The following is a 6,091-nucleotide window of genomic DNA, read 5'->3' on the forward strand; positions in this document are numbered from 1 at the left end:
TGATAAGATAACTCATCGTTATCTCAATCTTACTATTATTTACAAATCACAGTCCAGTATTTAATGAATGAATCTGAGCAAAATTCGCTATCAAGGAAAACACACTAGATAGCACTTGTCAATACACAAAAGCAGTATGAGAGTAATAGGAGGGTCATTTTGGGTACTGATTTACAACAGCTTATTGAGAATAGTCAGGTCACTCAAGCCTTCAGTGCACAGTATGATTATAGCCCCAATCTAGCCCCAATAATGACCATTGCAGTTTAGCAAACTTATGTAATTATTGTAACAGCTTGCTGAGGGTGCTTAAAATCTATTGGTAGCCATGAGTAGCTCTGAGCTGAAATTCAATTTCTGGTAAGTCAAAAAGTATTCGCCAGGCTCATAGTGAATGCTTGATTTCATGCACCAAACTTGTTTGGGGGCCATTACCATAGCGTCACAACAACTAAAAGTCATGGTAGGAGGACACATGAGCAGAAATTGGAACATAATCTCTCAGAAAGATGATGAGAGCCTTACAGAGTGCCAGGGTCAAAGCCATGCATTGGACAAGGAGATGTTTCCCTTGCTTTGTGGAGTCTGCATACCTGACTTAATCCTGTAGGTAGAGCTGATTAGAGCTTGATTGCCAGCTAATAGCCAAGTGGATAAAGCCTGAAGACACCTCAGTTGAAGATGGCTTTTGAGAGACTCCTTTTGGTTTTAAACATTCTTTTTAAATCTCCATTTGCTTCCTTGTGTGTTACAATTCATAGCTACGGTGTATTGTTTTTGGTTTATGTTTTGTGTTGGTAATTTTCTGTTGTAGGATGCAAGTGTCCAAGATTTATGGTTTATTTTAGAAAATGTGTGGCCTGGTGACATCTACCTGATGTACAATACAGAAACTGGAACAAAACTCATCTTATCAAGTTGGAAAGTTATCATGTAATGTTAGTTTACATCATCTGTAAAGCAACACTGCTACTGCAATAGCATCCTTAATTTCTAATGGTAAAAAATTAGTGTGAGCTTGTTTCCAGACTATTCCTTAATATTTTTTGTCAGCTGCTTTAAATGATTTCCACGGTGGCATCATCTAAACAAACAAAAAAAGGCTGAAAAGCAAATTTTCCAAATGATTTCCTGGAGAACATACCAGCCGCATAGTGTATATAGATGATATAACCATATGCTAGCAATAAAACTAAATACATTCCTATTATAAAGGAATCATGAAGTCACTGACACCTTGGTTGCATTAATAGGATTATTAAAGGCATGCTATGCAGAATTTTTAGCATGCATTTACAATTAAAGAAGTCTCCTCCTCTACCTTTATCCCCGCCCACTCACCCCTGAATACCTGTCCAAGTCACAGACACGTGAATTCATTCAAAACTACTGGTATATTTCTACCATCAATTTGTCGGACTGAACATTAGGCTACATTTCCCAGTCGGGACCACAAACTGGACCAGTACAAATAATCTTAAAGGTGGACATCCCAATCATAAATGGGATATCTGGCAATCCTAGCTGTTTACCTAGTGGTTACGCTACTTACAGGTCCAACGGAAAACAAGCCAACTCCACCTCGATTTTCATCCTCTTAGTGAACTTCAGCTGACACCACCGAGGAAAAGCAATTCAAAGGTTATGGTAACATTAATTCTTGAACAAAGCCTGTCAGCTCGTCTTTTTGCTTCGCTGTATCTGGGCCATTACAGCAGCTAGCTAGCTATAGCAAAAAACACACAGTTTAAATCTGTAGGCCATACCCACTCCTCCCCACACAGAAAAGAGCGCCATGACTAGAAACATCCCAAACATATTTTCAAATAACAAATACAGGTAAAGGTGCATGAATTTGGTAAAAGTGTGTGAAGACAGAGATTGCTAGTGCATCATAAATATGCATTAGCATGGTTATTTTATAATATTTTCAAGTTAAAAGTCCTGCATAGTATGCTTTAATGTAATTTCCACTGGGCTAATAAGTAACGTGTCATTGGCCAGAAAATCTCCAGAAGGCTATTAATAGTCACTTTTGGATGCCGATGTTCATTTACTGCTTTTGAAAGTTGCTTAAAGTTTTTCAAAATATCCCAAACAATACATATAAAAAACAGGGACCCAATGAAAACCCAAAAAAATACTTGTCTAAAATACTTGTAGGGGGAAAAAACATTCCTAATCGCCCTGGGAATCCCAAAAGGCAGAGTCAGAGATCTCATCTTTTCCTGTGGCGGTGAAAAGAGGGTCCCGCCTCAAATGCACCATGGGAGCACCAGCCCCGCCTAGATGCAAAACAGCCTCAGGGCCCGTGTGTAAGAGGACTTCTACCCTCTCATCCCCTGGCACACATCACCCCTGTGTTTACCTTGGCCCCGCGCCAAGTTCTTAACACAGACTCACTACTGCAGGTCACCCTACCCCCCCCCCCCCCCAACATTCCCATGAATATGAACACGAAAACATGAAACATGGGTTAATCTCTGTCATCCGTATTACACAGGCTTTAACGAGTGACATCATCATATGAATGATCCTGGATCAGGGGAAGACAACCCTGGACTTGTACTGGACTGTCTGTCTGTGTTCAGGACAGATTATCTGGATGGCCACATACTCAAGGAGCCTGACAATCAATTTTTGTGCAAGACAGGCAAAATCTGTGAGATTACAGAACTCCTGCTCAAGATAAACTGGCGGCATGTTGCTTTATCAGCAGAGAGTTTTTGCCACCTACTTTAAGGTTTGTGCGTAGCGTCTCATGTCTCTTGCTCACTACCATTCTGGCAATTACCTAGGCGCATGTTACAGTCATAGCTTTAAGTCACCGCCATCGGACTATGGAGGCAAACTATAAGAAAAGCTATCATTTTTAGTAGTACAATTTGATCATTTACTACGCTTAAAGTTTCAGAAAGTTGCTGAAAATGTATGGCAAAAATCAGTAACAGAAAATCCCAGTTCAAAAAGGAAAAGTCCTCTCCAATATTTTGTTCCAATCATCTGGATTTGATAATTAGCACAATTATTCAGCCAGGAGGCTGACCTAGTGAAATCAGCCGCTTGAGTTTGTGGGTGGAAGAAACACACGGCAGGACTTTTATTTTCTGACCCCTGGACTTTCCACCTCTGCCAGAAGTGGATTAAAAATCATAATAATGATGTGCATTTTATAATACATAATATTATAATGTGTTTTTATATAGGTGAAAGTCCCTATATTTGAATGAACAGACCTTCTGAACCACATGATACACCTAATACACAATTAGATACTTATAAATGTTTTAATAAGCCATATTAATAAGTCATAATTAACCTCAGCATTGCTCTCCAGAGTTTTAGTGTTGAGGAGTTTAGAGATGTTACCTTATTTGGATCTGCTTGATTATTTAACAACTTTTCAAATAAATCTGTTGTTTTATTATGGAAATGTTAATGAAATATCACACTATGCCAAGCTTTATGGACAATTTTAAGATTGTTGTTAATAATGTTATATTATTAGTTAATTAAACAATTTGATCAGGAGTCTGTGGTCTGCTTGTACCAACTGTTTAAGAAGTGCGGCCATGCAGTTCAGTGACTGCTTAATTCCAACAGTGGATTCCAGGGAAAAACGTTTTGGGGGATGTCCGTGCCTGTCTTCAACTATCCGAATTGCAGTGATGACATGGGCATAAAACTATGGTCACATGCTACTAATTGCATTACATTAAAAGCACCTAGCAGATGCCCTTATCCAGAGACGCTTACAAAATTTGAGAACATCAGTGTTACTCTCAGGAATACACAAGTGTGATGTCACAGAATGCTCCCACTACCCTACTCGGGGAAGTAAGGGAAAACAGTGACAAAGGTTATCACAAAAAAATTATTTTAAAAATACATTAATAAATCATGAAGGAATAATACCAGCATATGGGTTGGAGGTATAAAGTTTGAAGGAGGGTAGGCACAGTCCAGTTTCACAGCATCTGGTTGTGGTCCTGGAGCCTCCCCAAGGCACAGTGATAGGGCCAGATATGAAGGTGATTAGAGCTCTGAACAGGCATATCTGACAAGAGAACTAAAAAGGGGCAGCCTGTCTTTCATTACATGCTTTGATTCATACTGCTACTGTATCTCCATCCTACTTTACTAACCTTAATTCTGTGTTACATCTTGGGGTGTTCCCTCACTTATTCAAAGTATCAAATGGAAAGACGTCTATGGTGTTTTGTAAATCTCCCTTCCCAGCACCATGGAGACAAGGGAAATGGTGCGTTACTTTGCCCTGTTCATAAATTCACAGGGCCATAAATATTTGTTCTAGTTTTAGTTTTCACATGGTGGCTTTTAAATATTTAAAGGCCAGTTTGTAATTCATCTCCTTTAGTGCAGACCCCACCAGATCTGGGTGACACCAACTATAACACCTGCCGCAGCAACTTAATGAATCAGAAGCAAACCAAATCCATGCATTGGTCTTGAAGTAAGACTACAAACTAAATTTGCGACCAATGCTATAAATGCTGTATCTAGCCTATACTTAAAGATTTGCCTGAAGCCAAATATTTAGCAGAGAGATGTACTTATCCATGCTTTTTTTGAATATACGCAGCACACATGAGCAGAGACTTTCCCTTGTTTTCTTTTTCAGAGGTTACTCTCTCAAGCCTTTCAAACATACAGTACATGTCCAAAGTAGACTTAAATAACTGCTGAAAGTTCACTGTCACAAGTATGTCAGTTAAAACAAAACGTGCACCATTGACTGGTTTGTGTGTACATACATACATACATAAGAATGCAGAAGTATTGGGACATTGACACCATTTTCGCTGTTTTGTTGTAGTGGTTTGCGTACTCCAGCACATTGGTTTTGAATTAAAACAATGAATATGAGGTTAATGTCCAACTGTCAGTTTTAATTTGAGGGTATTTACATCCATACCGGGTGATCAGTGTAGGAATTACAGCCCTTTTTTATGCATAGTCAACCGTTTTAGGGGAGTAAAAGTAATAGTACAATTCCTGGCCAGTTGTGTGTCTCTGCATCATTAGTTCATGCACAAGAAAGCTAACAAAACTAAAAGGTCGTTGATTCTAGGTGTGAAATTTGCAATTCGAGTCTTGCTGTTGTCTCGCATCATGAGGACCAAATAAGTGTCAATGTCAGTAAACCAGTGGCCGATGAATAAAGAATAACCTGTAGGTGCGGCGCAGGAATGTAACAGGACGCTTCTTTAAAGTAATGTGGGTTTTGTCTTCCCCCGCTGCGCTTGTTATTTATGAGCTACGGTCGGTGGCGGCACTTACAGTGTGTCTCGTGGCTGGTTTTCCCTTCCAGCGCGAGGAGCAGTCGCAGATCGAAAGGGCATTTGAAGTCCGCTGGGGAAATTCTTGTTTGTGCCAGTTCAGTTACGTGTCTAGATAAAACGCCACTAGGTATACTTAGCCTACACTTCCTTTTTTCTGTACAACCTAAGTCGTCCAGAGGAACGAAGTGCAAAAATGTTCTCGTGCCCGTGAAAATGTCTAATTAGACGTGATTATTGGCTGCAGCTGCTTTATCCTATTGTGTGTGGTTGCGCCAGGTTGATTAGATCGAAGTGCTAAAGGAAACGCAGTACACAAAAATTACTATCAAGAACAACACACTTCATAAATTTGAACATTTACAAATTAAGTATTGATACAATTTCAAGTCTATCCCGAACCACTTAAGTAATATTAATAGTTTACATTTAAACCATTGTTCAATTATATTAGTTTTTATTAATATAAATTTCAGTGGAAGCTTTAAGACTGTTTTTAAAATTATAAGAAGTCTTCGATATCCGTAACTGTCTCGAGGGAAGGTGTGTACAAATGGCGGAATGTTTTGCTTTACCATGTTTTTCATCTTAGTATGTACTGAAAGGGGAAAATTTTATTGACTTTGCTTAAATTTTCCAAAGGCACTCAACTTTGTGTTGAATAATAATTTGTGACAACATTTATCATGCTCCAAAGATTCACATCGAAGCTTTTCCTATGGCAGTCAGTTTCACTACTGCAGGCAACATGTGTTACAGCAAAGCACTTTACACAGAGTGGGATATGTTGT

The 6,091-nt window shown here is 39.1% G+C and overlaps 1 long non-coding RNA gene across 5 annotated transcripts in view; it reads right to left on the bottom strand.

The window, feature by feature from the left end:
• The window catches only part of LOC118233220, a 40,661-nt gene extending 35,029 nt beyond the window's left edge, over nucleotides 1-5,632 (bottom strand). For 2 of the 5 annotated variants that reach the window (XR_004766488.1, XR_004766487.1), the window contains exon 1: nucleotides 5,302-5,626. This is a non-coding gene — a long non-coding RNA (uncharacterized LOC118233220). Of the gene's footprint in view, nucleotides 1-5,301 lie in introns of all 5 variants that reach the window. The other 3 variants (XR_004766489.1, XR_004766486.1, XR_004766485.1) reach the window with 3 other exon arrangements.
• Nucleotides 5,633-6,091: the final 459 nt, after the last annotated feature.

Source organism: Anguilla anguilla, chromosome 8 (genome assembly GCF_013347855.1).
Source record: "Anguilla anguilla isolate fAngAng1 chromosome 8, fAngAng1.pri, whole genome shotgun sequence".
In the NCBI taxonomy this organism is placed as follows: domain Eukaryota; kingdom Metazoa; phylum Chordata; class Actinopteri; order Anguilliformes; family Anguillidae; genus Anguilla; species Anguilla anguilla.